Source organism: Notechis scutatus, chromosome 3 (genome assembly GCF_049901735.1).
Source record: "Notechis scutatus isolate UNSWTSFEM ecotype Mainland chromosome 3, rNotScu1.2, whole genome shotgun sequence".
NCBI lineage: Eukaryota > Metazoa > Chordata > Lepidosauria > Squamata > Elapidae > Notechis > Notechis scutatus.
The window spans coordinates 47,715,587-47,726,197 of NC_142011.1; positions in this window are offsets into that span (position 1 = coordinate 47,715,587).

A 10,611-nucleotide genomic window follows, 5' to 3' on the forward strand; every position below is an offset into this window, starting at 1 on the left:
AGGCTTTAAAAAAAAGATCCCCACTGATTTCTCCTGAGTAAGTAATAAAAAGAAAGGGGAGAGCAAAGAGCAGAAGAGGGGCACACCCATACAGAAAGAAACAACTGGACAATTAAAAAAAGAAAGGGGCCCCCTCCTGACGGGAGAACAAAAACAATTAACAATTCCAAAGGAAGGAAGAGAAAAGGCTTTGTTCTGGTCGCTATAGCAACAGCTGGGGCCGGGAGAGAAGGGAGGAGTAAGCATCACCATTGAACACTTTCACTTTCCTTTCAGTCATTCCAAGCCTTTTCTCCCATCCTCCAACATTGACAGGGATGGTAGCGACTTACATGTCCTGAAGGCAGATAGAGAAGTGTAGCAATAATATCCAGTCTAATAAATGGACACATAAACTCAAGATGTTTTTGACAAATTGGCAAGAAACGCTAAGGGTTAGGATTGTGTGCACAATTTGGGGAAACTGAACACCAATCCAGTGATTATCAGCATTTATTTTCAATCCTTTTCTTGTTATGGTGGGTTTGGTGACATTTTCATTCTGCTCCAAAGAGCTGTTGCGAGATAATAACAGGTTTGAGGTGCTTGGATACTTTAATGTCTTAAAGTAATACGTACATACATAAGACACTTCCTAAATCCTGCCTTGTATATAAAGTGACTGCTTTGTCATCAGCTAATCAGTCATCAGCTACTTGATGGCAAAAAGTCAGTAATAAAAAAATGCAGAGTGGTAGGGAAATTGAATCCAGGAAGGCATCTTAAAAGAAAACTTATTACTATAATGGTTGATTTCAGCTATCTTTAAGGAAATCGAATAAATACTGCTCAATGAGGTAAAATTATTCCAAATAAGTATGTTGCAAAACAGCCTTCCTCTGCATGGTACTTCCAGATGTGTTAGGATAACTTCCCAAATTCCCCGTCAATGTGGCTACCAGACTATTTATTCCCAGCATATTTTGTTGCAACAGATTTGAGGGGTATAACATTTATCAAGGAGGTGACCCTAGACAATTCCAAGTAACTGTTTCGCCTACAACTGTGTTTTTCAAACATGGCAACATTAAGATTTATGGATTTCAGGATGCTGACTGGGGAATTCTGGAGTTGAAGTTGAAGATGTAAGATTTTGTTAGTTGTATAGAATAGTAGTCACAACACCATCCAGCTTAAATTTATTTTAAATGCAAAAATACTATATTGAAGAAAGCCTACACAGTTATAACTGACATCAAAATACATTCTGAAAAACTTCAGAGGAATTGTTTTAAATTTTATGTTAATATATCACAGCAATAAACCTCAATAAACCTAAATTTGTTGATGATCCCAACATTGTTTACAATACTTTCAAAAAGGGGGATATAGAACTTCAAAAATATGGTAGTAAAATGATATATGACTTAGTGTGATGATACATTCAAATATACTCTGATAAACACTGGTTTTCATTGCCAAGGAAAAGCAACTTGAACTTAGAGTTCAGGTTCTGGAGAACTGAAGACTTATTGTATATATAACAAAAATGAATGGATTGAACATATCTAGTGTAGCCTGTAGACTTCTACTTCCAAAATTACCCAGTCAGCATGTCCCTGCAGAGATTTTAAGTTTTTCTGCACTGCCTATTTGCCTCATACTCAGAACAGGTAGGCAACTGCAGAAACAAACAAGGTTGTCCTCTATCAATGACCCAGTCACTTTCAAAATGACCTATGGGTTACTTTCTCTGCTCCACTTCTGTACTATTCTTTTTATTATTATGTCATTTCCAAGGGAAACTGTCCATTTGGGCTAGAGCACTTCTTATGGTTGCAGGCTAACCTCAACAAATCATTTGCAGAGGAAGGACAGACCCAGTGCTCACCATTGCAGAAATGATAACCATCTTATCATTAAATTACTATAATTGGTGGGACAGTCAGATGTTTTAGAGTGGACTTGTCTAATTATTGAGTCCAAGAATCTGGGATAGGCAAATACTGTGTTTTAAATAATATTAAATATATAATCTAAGGATGTTGTTGTTGTTGTTGTTGTTGTTATTATTATTATTATTATTATTATTATTATTATTATTATTATTATTATTATTATTATTATTATTATTATGGTTCATTGAATATAAGTCAGATGTTTAGACTAGTTTTGGCATTTTTACCTATGGTACCTATTGAGTTCTTCCAAAGAACCTGGGATAGGCAGATGCTGTTTATTAGTGTTAAAAGTATTGACTTTTTAATATTTCCTAGAATATTTCATTCTTCTAGGAGAGAGGCGGGTGCTAACTTTCTACAGATGCTTTAACTTTGAATCTTTATATGTTTTATTTAAGTGTTTATTTTATTTACTTATTTCTTTATTTATTGGAGTGTGTTTATATGTGCATGTGCATGTATGGGTAAATGTTTCATAACAGTGATACAGCCAAATTGAACAGGGTCCTTGAGCATGATGCTCTCAGAAGTAGTGCTGAGCTGCCTAAGCTTTGTCCCACTAGTTTCTTCATCTGATTAAACTTTTATGCTGTTTTGGTTGCTTGTTAGTCTGTTACTCAGTTCTAGAAGAGATCCACCTCCCCTTTCCCTATTTATTAAAACTAAATAAATATTTTATGGTGTAATTACATTGCATTATATTCACTGCTGGGCCAAGCAATGAACATGTATGTCTGAGTGGAGCCATCTTGGGAGATATTTTATTAAGCTCAGCATCTTTTTTAAAAAGAAGAAAGCATATGTTTGTAAGAATGTCAGGAATATCAGAGCCATCTACTTCTTCAGTCAGATTCTAGACTCTTAAAGGCAGTATGCCTTTTTGCATGAACTACAATTATTTTAGAACTCAGCCTTCATATCCTTATTCTAGAATATAATGGTGTTTTTGTTGGATTTCAGTGAGGGCATATTTATTAAGCCAATCAGTCTGGTGCATGAAAAGAATTCCAGTTCAGCCAGAACTAGAGAAGCAGAAGGTTGTGGATATAGAAAACAATGCTATTGCTATCATGGGAGATAAAGACAGATTGCTAGCCAGCTAATCTTTTCTCTTCCCAGGACTGGGAATCTAATTTGCTTGCCCCTGTTGTCCCTGTAAAACCTGGAAGCATCACAATATCATGTATCTCTTCTTTATGCTGGACAAATTGCAATGATCTGGCAACTCAGGTTACATTCAGCTGAATCCTGGGAATGATGCAAACGTGGTGCATGTTTTATGATTGATTAGAGGGAAGAGATGAAGAATAGTCCAGCATTGCTTCCTGTGAAAAGGAACTATTATTTAGAGTTGGGCCTGATTTCTTGCCAGCCAATGGAAATGACCATAATTGAGTTCAAAATTTCAGCTGCTAAGCCAGATGGTTGCTAAGTGAAATTTGCCCCATTTTATGACCTTCCTTGTCACAGTTGTTAAATGAATCACTGGAATTGTTAATAAGTTAGTAACATGGTTGTTAAGTAAATCTGGCTTCCCCACTGCTTGTCAGAAGGTCGCAAAAGGTGATCCCGTAACTCAAGGACACTGTAACTGTCATAAATATGAGCCAATTGTCAAGCGTCCAAATATTGATCATATGATGGTGGGGATACTGCAATGTTTGTAAGTGTGAAAAATAGTATGAGTTATTTTTTTCACTGTAACGTCAAACGGACACAAAATGAATGTAAGTTGAAGACTAGCTGTAGTTTTTTGTTTGTTTGTCTTTGTAGTGCCCAGTTTTGTGAAGACAGGCAAGATAAATAATAAGAGGGAATGAATAATGACATAGTACCAACCGCTTTTCCTTCCTTGGATGTCTCTGCTATAATGAACATTATCCTACTTGGACATACTAAGAAAATTTAAGTATTTGTTGTTCGTTTTATTCTCAGGCTGAATTTAAAAAAAACAATGAAAGAAGCACATATACAGCACAAAACCAAAACAAAGTAATAAATAATCTGCAATGTGGACAAAGAAAACAACCTGTCCAAAGACAATCCCTTCTTCTGCTTTTGATTTTATAATTTGATAATAGGATAGTACGCTAGCTGCTACCAAGGTGCTTGCATGCATTCTTCACAGTCTTACCTGAAAATTCTAAAGTTGAGCAGGGAATTCTGCACTGTGACATCAAACTATGTTGAACAAACTTCTTATAGAGTGTGGAAAGTTCAGAATGAATCATTTTTCTCTGTTAATTGGTCAAAGAAAAACAGAAAGATGACCCATCAGTTAAGCATCATTTAGTTTGTCAACTGTTTATGTAATTTGTGGTTTTGTGTTGTTAATGAAAACGCTTGTGCTGCCTCTTTAGAAACTGCTTATTTTTGGAATGTTGTGTCACTGTTATAATGCAATACTTTTAATTGTGCAAGAGAATGAGTAAATGTCCCTTTTCTTTAGGAAAAGACCAGGAAAATGCACATTGTACATCCTCCCGGAAGCCCATGGAAATGCCTGGAGTCAAACCCAAGCTCCAGTTTCCATGAGCTGATCCAAAAGAACTATCAGATTGCACCCTTGTTCCTTGATGAGGAAAGCATCCCCATCCAGAATGATGGCTGAAACTAACCTGAAATTGGAAAGCTTCTATACAAATACAATTCCATGTGGTTGGGATTCATATTTTATCCTATACTGGTCATCGGGTCAAGACTTCCATCACATGTCCTTCTTGGTTCAGGTGAAGACATAGAGCTGGATGTCATAAGCATACTGCAAATCAACAAATGAGCTCGCTCAGTAATTTCACATAGATATTAAAAAGAATAATTGAGCAAATTGAGCCACAAGTACACTATATATGTCACCATCTGGAAGCACCTGGTCATGAAAGAATCATAAAACTGTGCCCCCAGCCTTACAGAAGGTAGTCCAGAAAGAGACCATGATCAACGATTACTGAGAAAATCAGGAAGACAAGATCCTCCACCCAGGTCATTCTACAGGTTGTCCATAAGAGGATCAGTTGCAGTTTTCATCTCATACCAAAGGCCTGAACCCAGAGTAATTGAACCTTCAAGATAGCTTTGCTATGCTAACATGATACACAAACTTTCCATCTCTGCTACAGGACAATATATGTTTGAGTCAGCGGATTTGGGGGGAAACTGTGAGCAATGAAGTATTAGGGATCCGGGTGATGTATTCCTTGCTAGCCTAGTATATGGTGTCTTGGTAACCGTTGAAGGAAGCTTTCTATACACAATGGTAAAATTAATGCAAAATTTTAGCTCAGTAACTGTTCATCTCAGAGCCAGCTCTATTATCAGGTTGCATCATATCATATTCATGTTGGAAGTACCAAGGTGCTTCCGGGTTGAAAGGATTAGCTGGTGACATCACCGTTGCCTGGGAAATGCCCAGTTGGGGGCTCCTTTCATGTTCCTGTTATTGTGCCCACCAAAATGGTACCTATTATTAGGTATGAATCTATTTCAAGCGTTAAGCTTGGAATATCATAAAAAGGTAGCAAATTAATAGTCTTTAAATTTGTAACTGCTGTATTTTTTATTAAGAATAGTGGGAAATGTTTCTGGGAATTTCTGCCTGACATGCCAAAAGGAGGAAAGTAATTTGGGGGAACCATAATGTGGGATGAGAGGCCATTTGCTGCTGTACTTCAGTTGCTCTACTGCAGTAAATTGACTTTGGTTGGCCCTGTTTTATATAGAGAACAGAAAAAGTGTCTTTTTTTTCTGAAGGAATTAGATTGGTTTACCAAATTAGACTTGAAAAACTTCAGATGACCTATAGCTGGCACCAAAGAGATACAAAAATTTTAATGCTCCCATTTAGTGATAATTCAGTTTTTGCAGTCTAGCTCTATTTTCTGACTATGCAAAGTGAAGTTAAAATTGCTATGCGTATAGTCATACACAATAAACACAAATGTATGTAGGATGCTTTTGCTTCCTATATTAATTTGCATTATATAACATGTATACAACAGGTATTTTTTCTGCTGTCCAAAACGTCTTCTGTATCTGCCAATGAGTTTCATTGTCTGTTTAGATTAATATTTACTAACCACCTTAATGGAGGATAAGCATAAGTGCAGAAAAGAGCAACAAAGATGATTGGGGGCTGGAGGCTAAAACATATGAAGTTGCAGGAATTGTGTATTTCTAGTCTAGTGAAAAGAAGGACTGGGGAGACAACGATAGCAGTGTTCCAATATTTGAGGGGCTGACACAAAGAAGAGGGTGTCAACCTGTTTTTCAAAGCACCAGAAGGCAAGAAACAATGGATGGAAACTAATCAAGGAGAGAAGGAACTGGAACTCGGGAGAAATTTCCTAACAACGAAAACAATTAACCCCTGGAATGGCTTGCCTTCAGAAATTATGGGTGCTCCATCACTGGAGGCTTTTAAGAAGAGACTGGACTACCACTTGTCTGGAACAATACAGAGTCCTGCTTGAGCAATAGTTTAGACTAGAAGACTTCCAAGATCCCCCCCCCCAACTCTGTTATCCTTTTCTAATTAATCCTTTTTAATTTAGCACAATTTATGTTAGTAACTTGGAGACATCTTTCATATTTTAAAATTTATTTCTTATATATGCCAACATATCCTTAGTTTCAATGAATATTCCAATGTTTTATAGTAACAAAATAATAATGTATGATTAATGCTTCCTTTGCAGGCATAATCTACACATTTTGTCTCTTGTCAAAGTCATGTCAGCAATCACTGTAAAAAGCTAAGGAAACCACCACATTTAGCAACAGGATGTACTATCTTGTAGATAACACCATCAAGATCAGAAAAGTGTTATGTCAATTTGAAAGCTTGAACCCTTTTGTATGGGTTGGGTTGCTTCTGAGATTGGGACTGATAGGGAACATTTCTAGTGGTCTCTAATATTAAAAGCATTCATTTTCTTTCCCCACATTTAAAATAATTATAATGAATATGTAGCCTGCTTGAAGAATCTTTTCAAGTTCAGTGCATTTGTCTGTCAGAAATTGGAGAGGTCCCCCAGAACTGTAAATCAAGATTTGACAGCAACGTGTTCTTCTGAGACTTCTGAGCCAATTTAAGGAATTGGAGGGCCCAATGCAACACTAGGTTTAGAGTTCGCTTGCATATGTACAGATCTAGGTTAATCTTGTAAGTACTGTAGGTTCCCACAAAATAAGATGTTAAAGATTATGCATTCAAAATGGAATACCCACAGAACCAAAAGTAAAATTAAAGATGTATTATCAAGAAACCTATCAGATAGAAAACCTAAATACTTTCTAGTCTTAATTTTAAATTTTTAAATTCTTTAGAGAGAAGAAAACAAATGTGTAAAATGCTCTTTCCCTTGCTTCCTATCCAATACTTGTTCTAGAAAATTGCTGCAACAATTGCCTCCATTTCAGCCACACAAGAAAACAGAACAAAACTCCATCACCAGGAGTATCCTCCCACGTCTAGAAATCTTATTTATTATTATTCTATTTATTCCTAGCCTCTATTTGCTGTTCTTTACCGATCAGCTACACTTAAGAGAAGCTTTTCTCTTAGCCCACAACCCCTAAACTTACTCAGGAGTCTTTGGCAAAGGACTGTTAAAAGCTTTTTCAAAGTCGAAATATACAATGCGGGTTCGTATTCTCAAATAACACCCTCTCTCTCTGTTTTTTCTTCTTCCCTTCAGGCACAGCAGGTGGCAAATAGAACAGGAGGGGAAATGTGTGGCCTTCTGTTTCTGGGCGCACTGGTAAAACACACTCCCCACATCCCAGAGCACTGGCACTCTGGGATGGAGTGGGGGAGCAGAGATGCAAGGTGGCATGTTTCTCAGTCTCTTCTCAATCTTAATAGATAGGAGGGCATGTCTGGCCTGAGCAGGTCCAACTGACAATCTGTCCCCCATAGTTGGGGACCTTCCTAAAGTCTGGTAGAATCAGGCTAATCCAAACTCCAGGGGGATGATGTTCCAAAGAGCAGACATCGTGATAGAGAAGGTTAATTTCCAAGGTCCCACAAGATGGTACCCCTTCATTGAAGGAACTTGTAGCATGGATGTGAACAGGAGGATGTACTGTATATCTAACTAAAAAAAGCTATAAAGAGTGAGTTAGATATGTGCTCAACAAACATGTAGACCAGTATATATATTTATGCCGTCTCTTGGAATCTTCTAATAGCTTTCTGTTGTCTAGCAATTGTTTTGAAGAATATCTTGTGCAGCTAATGTCCTCATCAAAGTGACAGAGTAAAAAATTCATGAGGATTATCTTCTTCAGTTTTTATTAAAAATGTGCATTTTTTGATCATTTTGAATTAAATAAGCTCTTTCATTTTAGCAATTTAGATATATTGACGAACCAGGGCCATTTCTAGGAGAAGTCACCGAAGGTCTGTTTCAAAATGCCATAGTGCAGGTCTTCCTTTACATCAAATCTAATTAAATATTTTTCCACAAGAAACATATTTATCTGTTTCTTTTCTCTTTCTCTCTCCCTCCCTCCCTTTTCTTATCCTACTCTTTGTCTCACATATAAGCACAACTCTAGGCTTAATACATTTGCCATAAAAGATGGCCATAGAGAAGTACATTGCGCTAGCTACTTGACTTGAGATTTGCTTTAAGAAGTCCTACAATAAGCATTCTGTATATTTAATCTTGAGATGACTGTTAGGGATATGGCAGCCCTATTCAAAGACATTAAAGGTCCGAACTGTTTGCCACCATCACAAAATTGAAGCTTTGCTAATTAAGAATGGTTTGACTGTGGATGCATACATTTAAGAAAAGGGTAGACAGCCCTTACTATGAATGTTTTAATTTGTATTCCTGCACCAACCAAAGGATTGTGGCTGATGGCTTAGACAACTCTATAATTCTATTATTCTACATATATCTACATATTCTACATATTGCTGTCTATACACATGGGGACTAGGGGTTTTGACACAGGAGCTAAAAAAACCACCCAAATCTATCAATCACATTTAACCCATCCATCAGAGTAGTAAATAGAAACAATGAAAGATTGAAACATCAAACTCTAAGCGACTGATCTGAAACAAGAAGATATCCTTCTCAAGTGAGCTTTTAATAGCTTATGTCATTTCTTTTAGAGAAATATTGGAAACATCTTAAGGCTGGCTTAAATCCAGATAAGAATAGTTCTAATCAAAGGTAGAGTTGAAGATCTAAGAAAAATACAACAGACTAGGGAGTAATACTGTGAAGAGTATTTGTTTTATTAAATTGAAGAGTATTTGTTTTATTCTATTGAAAATGATTTTAGCTATGGTGCTATTATTATAATTTATTCTGTGTGCATGTATTTCCTAGCTGAAGGAGTAGTGGCTGTGATAACTCTTTCAGAAGTCACTATTACTTTCTATCATTGTTCTTTTGTTCATTGTAGAGATTGTGAGGAACGTGTTTAGGAACTCCTTCATGGGAACCAAAGAGATTGGTTTACCTCAACTCAGGTACAGGTAGTCCTTGACATATAAGTTCATTTAGTGACCATCCAAAGTTAAAATGGCACTGAAAAAAGTGACTTGTGGTCGTTTTTCATACTTATGACCATTGCAGCATTCACATGGTCACATGATCAAAATTCAGATGCTTAACTGACTCATATTTATGACGGTTGCAGTATATTGGGATCGTGTAATCACCTTTTGCGACCTTCTGACAAGCAAAGTCAATGGGGAAACCAGATTTACTTAACAACTGTGTAATTAACAACTGCAGTGATTCACTTAACAAATGTGGCAAGAAAAGATGTAAAATGGGCAAAATTCACTTAACAAATTTCTCACTTAGCAAGATAAATTTTGGGCTCAATTGTGGTCGTACATCGAGGACTACCTATATGTGTCTGCTTGTGAACTCTGTTTTAATACTTAAACTTACATTTACTATTTTATTTGTCAACACCTTTGCTATACTTACTGAAGTACCTCTGGGCTGTTTATATTATACTATCAAAATGTGAATTTCATATTGAGGATGTTGAAACACTGATTAAATCCAATGTTTAAAAAGAGCTCATTTATTCTGGGTTTCTGTTCATGTCCTTTTGATGCCTTAATCTTGATGTTACCCAATAAAGCTTTTAGTTTGTTTACATTTTTATGCTGGACACGGTTGCCAGAAAGGTTGGTGGAGCTACCCTGCCACTGACTGAATTAAGGAGAAGTACTGTACTCACATTCCTTCCCTAATTAAGTTGACAGTAATTTTCATAAGACATGGATAATTTTAAATTGCATATCTCATTTTAAATCTCCAGCCTGCCAATAAATCCATACAGAAAACCACCAAATTGGTCAGATCTAAACTATTACCACCATGCATTTATCAAAACTCAAATAATTAGTAATCCCCTATTTCTCTGCTGTAACCTAGAAACAGAGGAACAAGATATTACCGGATTAATTCCAACATCCCTGGCCAATATGACCCATAATAAAAGATGCTGGGAATTGTGATTCAGCAACATCTGGAGAATCACAAAGTCTTATCTGTTGCTCTAACTAAATCAAGCAAACCAATTAAAACTTAACATATGCATTCATATAATACACCAAATTTGGTTAATTTTTCTTGTGGCTTAGCTTGTTGCGTGAACCCATTAAACATTTTAATTAATTACTGTAAAAATG